The following is a 10,450-nucleotide window of genomic DNA, read 5'->3' as shown; positions in this document are numbered from 1 at the left end:
CTTTTCAGTTGTAATTAGGGTTGCTAATCAGTTGACCTTAAACTAGGGAGACTATTCAGGTGCACCTGAACACTTTAAAAGCGTAGAGTTTTCTTTGGCTGGTCACAGAAGAGGGAGTCAGAGAGATTCTAAGTCTAAGAAGGATTCAACCCACAGTTAGTGACTTTGAAGACAGAGGAAGGTGCCCACAAGCTAAGAAATTCTGGTAGTTTCTAGATATCCAGAAAGAAAACGGGATCTCAGTTCACATGCCCAAGGACATGGATTTTGCCAACAACCTGAATAAACTTGGAAGCAGATTTTTCCTCAGAGCCTTCAGATAAGAGCTCATCCCAGTTGACTATTGAGTTTGTCTTTGTGATGCTCCATACAGAGAATATGGCCAAGCCCACCCAGACTTTTGACCTGCGGACCTGTGAGCTTGTAGTGAACTTTTGCACATTTCCTGCTGTTCTTCCTTTCTTTTTTTTTTTTTGTTTCAGTTTTATTGGGGTATAATTGGCATACAGCACTATATAAGTTTAAAGTGTACAGAATAATGACTAGACATATGTAAGTTGCGAAATGACTATCACAGTAGGTTTACTTAACTTCCATTGCCACATATGGTTATAAAGTTTTTGGTTTCCCTTGAGATAAGAACTTTTGGGATGTATGCTCTTAGCAACTTTCAAGTATACATTAGTGTTAACTACAGTCATCATGTTGTACATTACATCCTTACTACTTATTTATCTTTTAGCTGAAAGTTTGTAACTTTGACCACTTTCTCCCAATTCTCCTACCTCCCACTTCTTGCCTCTGGTAACCACATATCTGTTCTCTTTTTATATGAGTTTTTTTTTTTTTTTAATATTCCACATGTAAATACATAGTATTTGTGTCATCCTTGTGCAAGGGCCATGAAAATCTTTTCTGTATTGTTCCAGTTTTTGTGTATGTACTGCTGAAGTGGGCATCCTGCTATTCTTATTAAGGCTCCAAATCAGTAAGGGAGGTGTTCCAGTAAGTTGAAGCACTCGTTTTAACACACAAGGTCACTGCACAGGCTAGCAGTGCCCTTAGTTTATAACACCTTTCTCTTGTCCATCAATTTCCCACTACCTGTAGGAAAATTTTAAGGAAAAGAAAGTCCATCTTGCCTATTGTCTATGTTTGCAAAATAGTCTATAAGAGGGTCCTTGAGCAAAAAAGTCTATAACGGGGTCCTGTAAGAGGGTGCTTGAGGAGGGTGATTAGGACAGTCTCTCTGACCATTAGTAGCATTGGTTCACTGTGCAGACTCTCTCTATGTTTGCTGCGAGACTGGCATTTTGTAGGAAGTATTCTCCTAAACTCTGCAGCAGCCAAGATATTAGATGATGGGAGAACTTGTTTATAAAATAGATCCAGACACTCACTTTAGGAACTGGTCAACAAATAGTTACTGAGGATGCTTAGAAATTTGAGAACTGAAGTTATAGTTTCTTCTGCAGCTTAGAATCAGAGATAATGGGCAGGAGTTTTATTATTATTAGTTTAACAAGCTTAAGTTTCTCCAGCCTCGCATGTATAACAAAAACAAATGGTTACATATTCATTTGGGGTGCTTGTGAATGATTCAAAAAGAACTTGTTCCTTACAAAATTTATTGCTGAATGACTCATTACAGGATAACAATGAAAACAAGCCTTCTAATTTAAAGAGTTATGCAAGTATTATTTTAAAAGTCAACTTTGTGGGGTATCATTTCCATACAATAAAATGCATATATTTTAAGTGTATAGTTAAGTAAATGTATACACTCATACATCATCATCATCATAATCAAAATATAGCTCATTTTCTCACACCTCCTTCATACACAACCTCTGCAATCAGTCTCTCCTTTCAACTATTGCTCCAGGCAACCACTGATTTCATTTTTGTCAGTATAGATGAGTTTTGCCTCTTCTAGTATTCATATAAATGGAATCAGACAGTATACATATCTTTTGTATTGAGTTCCTTTCACTCAGCATGATGTTTTTGAGATGCATTCACAAGGTTGTATTTATTAGTAATTCATATTTTTTGTTGTTGAGTAGTATTTAATTGTATTAATAACACAATTTGTTAGCCTATTGGTGGGTATTTGAATTGTCCCAGCTTTGGGCTATTATGAATAAAATCGCTATGAACACTCTTTGGGTTGAAGTAGGTTATTTCATTTTGGTAAATACTTAGGGGTGGTGTAGCTGGTTGATGTGATAAGTGTGTTTAACTTTAAAAGAAACTATCAAGCTGTTTTTCCAAGGTGATTGCACCATTTTCCATTCTCAATAGCGAGAGAAGATACTATTCTCAGTCTTCCTCAGTACTCGGTATTGTCAGCCTTTTGAAAGGGTGTGTGGTAGTATCTTTCCAATGGATATGTAGTGGTATCTTAGCTTTAATTTGCAATTTCCTGATAACTAATGATGTTTAACATCTCTTCTTGTGCTCATCACCACACAGGTATCTTTGGTGAAGTGTCTGTTCAAGTTCTTCTGCTCATCAAAAAATAATTAGATTGTATCATTATTATCAAGTTATAAAAATTTTGAACTATATTTTGGATATAAGCCTACTGTCATGTATGTACTATAGAAACTTCTCTCAGCTAGTAACTTGGCTTTTTGTCATTTCTTTAAGAAGTCTATTTTGCCTCATTTTCCACTTTCTTCTTCAGGGCCACTGATTACACATATTTAGGTCATTTTCTGCTGTCCTACGGGTCTCTAAGGATCTGTTTATTTTTCTTCAAAATATTTTCTCTTTATTCATTAGCTTGGATAATTGCTATATATTTGCCTTCCCATGTTCAAGTTCCTCAGTGATTTTTTTCCCTCTTCTTTCTGACCTACTGTGATTTTTTTTGTCATTGTAATTTTTAAGTTCTAAAATTTCCATTTAGCTCTTCTTTATAGTTTAAATTTCTCAGCAGAGTCCTTACCTTTTAACTCATTATGTCCCTATCTTCTTAGTTTTTATTAACATATTTAACCACTTGCTTAAAAAATTCTTATTTTCTGAAAACATCATCTCAGTAATTTTGGGACTGGTGTTTTCCCCTTAACTATGGGTCACTTTGCTGTTTTTTGCATATCTAGTTATTTTTAAAATTATGTACTGCACGTTGTTGGTGGTGCATTGTACAGATTCTGGACTTTTGTTATCTTCCTTTGAGAAGTGTTACTGTTTCTTCTATTATGCAGCTCATTTACTGATTGATTACCTGGCACCCTGTAGGCTTGTTTTTATCCTTTGCTAGAGGATACTTGTTGGAAAACTCAGTATGTTTCCCAAGCCCCTCAATTATTGTGGGTCTCAACCTCTAAATTCAGTTTTCACTGCAGATCTTTTAAAGGCTTGGTTTTAGACTTTGTTAGGGTGGTTATTGGATGGACCTTGCCAGAACTTCCATGTCTTCTAGCACTGTTTGGTATCTCGTATGTCTATTCTATTCTTGTCTCTATGGTGACTGTTCTCTATAGTTACTTCCCTGGTGGCTCAGATGGCAAAGTGTCTGTCTACAATGTGGGAGACCTGGGTTCGATCCCTGGGTCAGGAAGATTCCCTGGAGAAGGAAATGGCAACCCACTCCAGTACTCTTGCCTAGAAAGTCTCATAGACGGAGGAGCCTGGTGTCCATGGGGTCGCAAAGAGTCGGACACAACTGAGCGACTTCACTTTCTTTCTTTCTCTATAGTTACTACAAGCCTCAGGTACTCTTTCCATGGGCATGTGCATCTTAACTTTGAGCCAAGGACTCGTAGAGAAACTTCTGCACAAGTTCTGGCTCTCTCCCTTCTCTCTATTCCCAACATACCTCCTTTACTTTCTGGTGCCCTGCTCTACAGATTCTGATTGCTTCAGCTTTCCTGAGCCCTGACCTCTGCCTCTTCAGCTCAGCAGGACCGTTGTGCTCTGTTGGATTCTAGTTTGCTATGTCGTGGTTGGGCAATTGTGCCCAGGCAAAGATCCAGGGAAACCACAGTGCTCACTTTATGAAGTTCTCCTCTCTCAAGGCTCATAGTGTTGTGTTTCTTATTGTCTAAAAGCAGTGTTTTAAAAAAATGCTCATTGTCTAAAAACAATGGCTTTATGTGCTAGCTCCAACTTTATTGTTTATAACAGAAGGGCTATTCCAACATCAATTGCTTCACATCTGGAAGTGAAAGTTTATAAGATGTGCTCTTAAGGATTAAATAAGGTAAAGATGAATGGATTTAACACCAAAGAGACCCCAAAGCTTCTTTTTGAACTGAAAAAGCATTTTTAATAGTCATGAATCCCATCCTATGGCTCAAGACACAGGCCCTATACATAGGAAGTTAGTGTGGTGGGGTTGGGTGCAGTCCCTCAACATTGTTTCCAAAAATGGAGTCCCAAGAGCCATCTCTTCTCTCTAAGCAATAAAAAGACAGTCTCTAAAAATAATTGTATAGTAGTAGTGATAGCAATAACAAATTACTATTATTGAGTACTTAATGCTCTAGATGTTCTTATTAAAGCTTTATTTTTTATTAACCAATTAATTCTTTATAATAACCCAATCTTGAAGTACTAATTACTAACCTGAATATTATAATGACTAATTAATAATCCTGTTTAGAGATGAGAAAATTGTGGTATTAATAGGTTAAAAAAACTTTCTTGAGGTGACACATCTGGTAAGTGGTAGATAGAAAGCCTTTTCCAGTTTCTATCATAGAAATGTTACACAGCATAAAGGATCTTAGAAGCACAGAGTGTATTCATGTGTAAATGAGTAGGAGAGTTTGTGATGGTATTGGTGAGCACATGTGAGCTTGTGAGAGTGTGTGTGGTATGTGAGGGCTCCTACCTCAGGGTCTTCCCAAATGGTGTTCTTTCTCTTGATTGCCCACACCTCTTCATCTTAAATCAACTCAGTCTTATCTTTCAGGGTTTAATGTCAACATCACTATTTCAAGGATATCTCTTAGGTGTTTTCATAATGTGTTCTTATTTATTTCTTGCTATCACAATCATAATTGAATTTACAGAAATATTTATTTAATGGATGTCTTTTCCACTAGACTGTAGGCTCCATGGGGCCTGTTTCCCACCATGTCTCCAACATGTAGCACAGTTTCTGTCGTGGAGTATGTGCTCAATGTGTATTTGTTAAATGAATGAACAAATGTCCAAGAGCAAGTGACTCTTCTCATGTTGCTATAAACTGATTTACTTTTGAGAATTGCAAATGTTTTTTTTTTGCCTTTTCCTCCAATTAAAAAATTACATATAGTAAAATTTATTCTTTTTGGTATACTTTTGGCAAAAGTAAAGAGTTACGTGCAACTGACAAAGGCAATTTCCAAAATATACAAACAGCTCATACATCTCAATAACAACAAGAAAAAACCTGACCCCAAAATGGGCAGAAGATCTAAATAGACAGTTATCCACAAAAGATATACAGATGGCTTTTGAAAAAGATGGCACATGAAAAGATGTTCAACATTGCTGATTGTCAGAGAAATGCAAGTCAAAACTATAATGGTCAAAATGGCATCACCAAGAAAAGTCTACAAATAACAAAGGCTGGATAGGGTGTAGAGGAAAGGGAACCTTCTTACACTTTTGGTGGGGATGTAAATTGGTACAGCTTCTATGGAAAACAGTATGGAGGTTCCTTAAAAAGCTGAAAATAGCACTACCAGACGATTCAGCAGTTCTATTCCTCTTGATAACACTTTGTAGTCAAACTATACCCACAACCCTTACTCTCTGGCAACCACTGAGCATAGCTTATTTTATGTTAACCTGGCTCTTTCCTTTTGCATCCTTCCTTGTCTAATTTCAGTTATCTTACTGCTCCTTAACACTCCTGAATACTTTATCAGAGAAATAAAATTACTTCTAGACTGTTGCCATATCCATTATGTCCCACATGGAGTTATTTAAACCAATAACTTGACCTCTTGGAAGAGTAAGAAGAGAGATACTAGGCCAGTTGGCATTTTTGTCAGTGGCATGTTATTTCTACTCTCTTAGTAACTCCGGCATCTCTATGCATCTCTACTTCACTGAAAGTGAAAGTGTTAGTTGTTCAGTTGTCTCTGACTCTTTGCGACCCCATGGACTATTGCCTACCAATGTCCTCTGTCCATGGAATTCTCCAGGCAAGAATACTGGAGTGGGTAGCCATTCCCTTCTCTAGGATTCTTCCTGATGCAGTGATCAAACCTGGATCTCCCTCATTGCAGGCAGATTCTTTACTATCTGAGCCACCAGGGAAGCCCATTAGTCAATGAAAAACTACCCCTGCCTTCCTGATTTGTCCAGATTAGTGCAATGGCCTCCATACTAGTTTCCATGCCTCCAGGACTCTTTTCAGTGTCACATCCTTTTGCTTTTTCATACTGTTCATGAGGTTCTCAAGGCAAGAATGCTGAAGTGGTTTGCCATTCCATTCTCCAGTGGACCATGTTTTATGGAGAAGACTCTTAAGAGTCCCATGGACTGCAAGGAGATCAAACCAGTCAATCCTAAAGGAAATCAACCCTGAATATTCATTGGAAAGACTGATGGTGAAGCTGAAGCTCCAATACTTTGGCCACCTGATGCGAAGTGCCGACTCATTAGAAAAGACCCTGATGCTGGGAAAGTTTGAGGGCAGGGAAAAGAAGGGGATGACAGAGGATGAGATGGTTGGATGGCATCACTGACTCAATGGACATGAGTTTGAGCAAGCTCTGGGAGTTGGTGATGAACAGGGAAGCCTGGTGTGCTACAGACCATGGGATCACAAAGAGTTGGACACAACTGAGTGAATGAACAGCAACAAAATACTCCTTTGCTTATGTTTAATCTCTACCTTTTCTCCAGAGCAAACTTTCTGAGCCTCTAAGACCTAAACTCTTCATTGGCACCTTATTGAGCCTCAGCAAAATATTCACAGCTCTTCATGGGGTCCCCTGCTTACTTCTGCAGAATTATCCCTATTGGATCTTGTACCTTGTATTCTGTGATGTTCCAGTGGTCCCAAACTATTTGGCATTTTCCAAATGTGAAATATGTTTTATGTCCTTATGTTTTTGTTCACACTTCCCAGAAAGACTTTCCTCACTGTATCTACTCATTATCAAAGACTCAATACAGGCTGGCTCTTGCATTCTTCTCAAAGACCAGTTAACTGTTCTTTATTCCCTCTTTTTGTCCCTACAGTCACCTACCCACCACTTGCCATAACAGCCATAATTCCTTATTGCAAACACATGCTCACATATTTATCTCCCATTTCCTAGAAACAAAGCTCTTTGAAGTCAAGTCTGTCTCTTAATCCCTTTTGACTCCTCAGTGCTTGGCATAGAGCCTCCCATATAGCAGATGGTCAATGCAAATTTGTTGAATACAACAATGAATAAAGTTTTTACTGTATTATTATATTTGCACTTTAATAACTTACTTTAAACCTGTTTTAAATTTATCTAGTTTTTGATGTTTTTGGAAAATTTTTGACCAAGTACTCTCCCATTTCACGAGACACTGCTGATCCTATTTGTGTGGCCACATGAAGTTCTCTCTGGCTTTCGTTCAGTCACCATGCGTCTTTCTCTGTGTGACCTGGTCAGTTGGCATTATTTCAGCTGGCCTTACTCATGGCTGTCTGCTTGCGTGTAGAAACTCAACTTGCAATTGTAGCAGTGAAAAAAGGGAAAAACAGGGGGTGTTGAAAGTGAACATGAATTTCCCATTAGTGGCTAACTGTCTTTGAACTTCCTCTCCACTGAGGCTTAGAGTAAAGTGAGAGCTATCACCGAGGTCAGGTCTGGACTGGCTACAGGTCACACTGTTACTCAGCTCTTTACCTGTTGTATTCAGTGTCATATTAACTTTATGAACTTCTACCCTAAGAATCTTAGTCCTCAGGTGTTTGGGTTCAACATATTTGCCATTGAAGTAGAGCGAGGACATTAAATCCTCTAAAAAATTCTGTACAACCAATGCTGTCATTTAATTTAAAAAAACAAACACTGACACAGGATATGATTATCAATAAAGTACCCACATTTGTAACCAGCCAATTGTTGGTCAGGAGTGAGGGCAGGTGGGATAAGGGAGGAATATTCTGTATTTTCATCTCATCAAACCAGGTTTATGGTCTAGGTGGGTAATTGCCTCATCCCCGTTGCATGCCCACAAGTATAAACTTGGGACCTTCTGGAAAGGCAGCTGTCACCTGTTAGGTCAATTGCATAATCTAAGACAAATTCAAGTTGTAAAGAAATGATTAGCACCATGGTTTCAAATTTTCATACGACCAATTTAGGCCTCACCAATGTTTCTCAAATGTGCATTTTTCAGTCAGATCAGGTGGGCAATTTTCTAGAAAGACATCCCTGGTTTCTACCCCTGGAGACTGCAGTTCAGTAAACTTGGAGTGGACCCTTGAAAGCTATATTTTAAATAATCTCTCTGGATGATTCTGATGCAAAGATGAAAAACTGTTTTTCTCGGATGGTTGGAGCTGAACAGGATGTTATCCTTCTGAAAGGTGTCCTTGGCATTCTGAGCTTGTTGACAGATTAATGTACCTTTATTGAAACAGGTTCCAAAACACTGGCACTTTTTGCCCCAAACCTCATCTGTTTTCAATGTCTGGAAGTACATTTGATTTTGTGGAAAACACCCATGAGCAGAAAGCAAAGATGGAAACCAAGAAGGACTCCAGGCTGAAGAGGAGCATCAGGAGTGACCCAGAAGTCCTGAGCTTAGATTCTGCTGGGATAAGCATCCTCTGAACAGAGTTTGTGGAGCACCTCTGGAGTACCGTGCATCACCACTGCATGGCTGATTTACTGTGCAGTGAACTGAGTTTGCATTATCACACCCTCCTGCTTTGACTTACCTTATGGTTAACAGCCTAGTGCCAACCTAAAGTTTGGACATGTTTGACATGGTGGTTGCACAAATGGAATTGGAGCAGAGTAGTGATAAAAGATACACTGCCTGGAGAGATGAACAGATATGTGGATATGTTATCATTTAACCTTTTTTTTTTTTTTTAAGGAGTTGAATTTCAAAAGGTTGGTCGAGTTCTCCAAATCTGGTTCAGGTCTCCAAAAGTTAGGCTTGGTTTCCATGTGCGTGGCACTTTTCTTTTTCTTTTTTTTAAATAAATTTATTTATTTTAGTTGGGGGCTAATTACTTTACAATATTGTAGTAGTTTTTGCCATACATTGACATGAGTCAGCCATGGGTTTACATGTGTTCCCCTTCCTGGACCCGCCTCCCACCTCCCTTCCCATCCCATCCCTCTGGGTCATCCCATTGCCCCAGCCCTGAGCATTTGTCTCATGCATCGAATCTGGAATGGTGTTCTGTTTCACATATAATAATATACATGTTTCAATGCTATTCTCCCAGAACGTCCCACCCTCACCTTCTCCCTCAGAGTCCATAAGACTGTTCTATGCATCTGTGTCTCTTATTCTGTCTCACATATAGGGTTATCGTTACCATCTTTCAAATTCCATATATATGCATTAGTATACTGTACTGGTGTTTTTCTTTCTGGCTTACTTCACTCTGTATAATGGGCTCCAGTTTCATCCATCTCAATAGAACCGATTCAAATGTATTTTTTTTTTTAATGGCTGAGTAATATTCCATTGTGTATATGTACCACAGCTTCCTTATCCATTCATCTGCTGATGGACATCTAGGTTGCTTCCATGTCCTGGCTATTGTAAACAGTGCTGCAATGAACATTGGGGTACACGCATCTCTTTCAATTCTGGTTTCCTCGGTGTGTATGCCCAGCAGTGGGATTGCTGGGTCATATGGCAGTTCTATTCCCAGTTTTTTTTTAAGGAATCTCCACACTGTTCTCCATAGTGGCTGTACTAGTTTGCATTCCCACCAACAGTGTAAGAGGGTTCCCTTTTCTCCACACCCTCTCCAGCATTTATTGCTTGTAGACTTTTGGATAGCAGCCATTCTGACTGGTGTGAAATGATACCTCATTGTGGTTTTGATTTGCATTTCTCTAGTAATGAGTGATGTTGAGCATCTTTTCATGTGTTTGTTAGCCATCTGTATGTCTTCTTTGGAGAAATGTCTGTTTAGTTCTTTGGCCCATTTTTTGATTGGGTCGTTTATTTTTCTGGAATTGAGCTGCAGAAGTTGCTTGTATATTTTTGAGATTAATTGTTTGTCTGTTGCTTCGTTTGCTATTACTTTCTCCCATTCTGAAGGCTGTCTTTTCACCTTGCTTATAGTTTCCTTTATTGTGCAAAAGCTTTTAATTTTAATTAGGTCCCATTTGTTTATTTTTGCTTTTATTTCCAATATTCTGGGAGGTGGGTCATGGAGGATCCTGCTGTGATTTATGTCGGAGAGTGTTTTGCCTATGTTTTCCTCTAGGAGTTTTATAGTTTCTGGTCTTACGTTTAGATCTTTAATCCATTTTGAGTTTAT

At 38.6% G+C, this 10,450-nt stretch overlaps 1 non-coding gene across 1 annotated transcript; it reads right to left on the bottom strand.

The window, feature by feature from the left end:
- Positions 1 to 852: 852 nt before the first annotated feature.
- On the bottom strand, positions 853 to 955 carry LOC145540007 (U6 spliceosomal RNA). Its single transcript, XR_014078140.1, has one exon. It is a non-coding gene; the product is annotated as a U6 spliceosomal RNA (small nuclear RNA).
- Between the last annotated feature and the right edge of the window lie 9,495 nt (positions 956 to 10,450).

The sequence above is a fragment of the Giraffa tippelskirchi genome, chromosome 2 (assembly GCF_054371585.1).
Source record: "Giraffa tippelskirchi isolate mGirTip1 chromosome 2, T2T-mGirTip1v1.2.pri, whole genome shotgun sequence".
Classification (NCBI taxonomy): domain Eukaryota; kingdom Metazoa; phylum Chordata; class Mammalia; order Artiodactyla; family Giraffidae; genus Giraffa; species Giraffa tippelskirchi.
This window is presented reverse-complemented; position numbering and strand designations above follow the sequence as displayed.